Genomic DNA, 894 nt, shown 5'->3' on the forward strand with positions numbered 1-894 from the left:
AGATACATTCGGAGTCCTGGTGTGATGCTGTGAGTTAATGCACCAGACTCCAAAGCCGTTTTAACTGCAAGGTTGGTGGTTCAAGCTCACCAGCTGCTCCTTGAAAACCTTGTACAGGGTCACTATGAGTCGGATCCCGACTCGATGGCACATAGAATAAAAATGTGTCTTTCTATCTACCTAATAACAACAACAACATCTACCTTCCTAGCTACCTAGCTTTCTGTCTATCTGTGTATCTTTATAGTTCTATGCCACGGAGTCATTTCCAACTCACAGAAACCTTGTACAGGGTTTCCGAGGCTTTAAAAACTCACAGGAAGAAGACTCCCCCTTCTCCCACAGAAGTGCTGGTCGTTTCAAACTGCACTCCCGGAGATTGGCAGTCCAATTCAAAACCACGACGCTACCAGAGCTCCTTGTGTAGGGACCTGTATAGACAGGCTTTTCTAGGAGTAGTTGGTGAGCTTGAAAGGCCAACTTTGCAGTTCGAATGGCTTTCCGGGGTGTGTGTGTGGGGGGTGGGGGGGACGACGAATCAACCCGCAGCTCAGGTAGCGTAGTGGTTACGAATCAGGCTACGAACTTCAAGGTCGGCAGTTCGAAACTACAAGCTCTTCAATGGAAAAAAGATGATTCCTGCTCCCGTTACAATTTACAGCCTTGGAAACCCTGGGACCTCTATGAGTCAGAGCCGTCTCCATGGCACATAACAACATATATGCACATACATGCAATCACACACACACACACACACATATATATATATCCGGAATATTGATGTGGTGCTCTGAGTTAATGCGCCATACTAGAAAGCCTTTTGAATTACAAAGTTTGTGATTCTAGCGCACCAGCTGCTCCTCGGAAACCCTATACAGGATCATATATAAGAAG

Source organism: Chrysochloris asiatica, unplaced genomic scaffold (genome assembly GCF_000296735.1).
Source record: "Chrysochloris asiatica unplaced genomic scaffold, ChrAsi1.0 scaffold00018, whole genome shotgun sequence".
NCBI classification, from domain to species: domain Eukaryota; kingdom Metazoa; phylum Chordata; class Mammalia; order Afrosoricida; family Chrysochloridae; genus Chrysochloris; species Chrysochloris asiatica.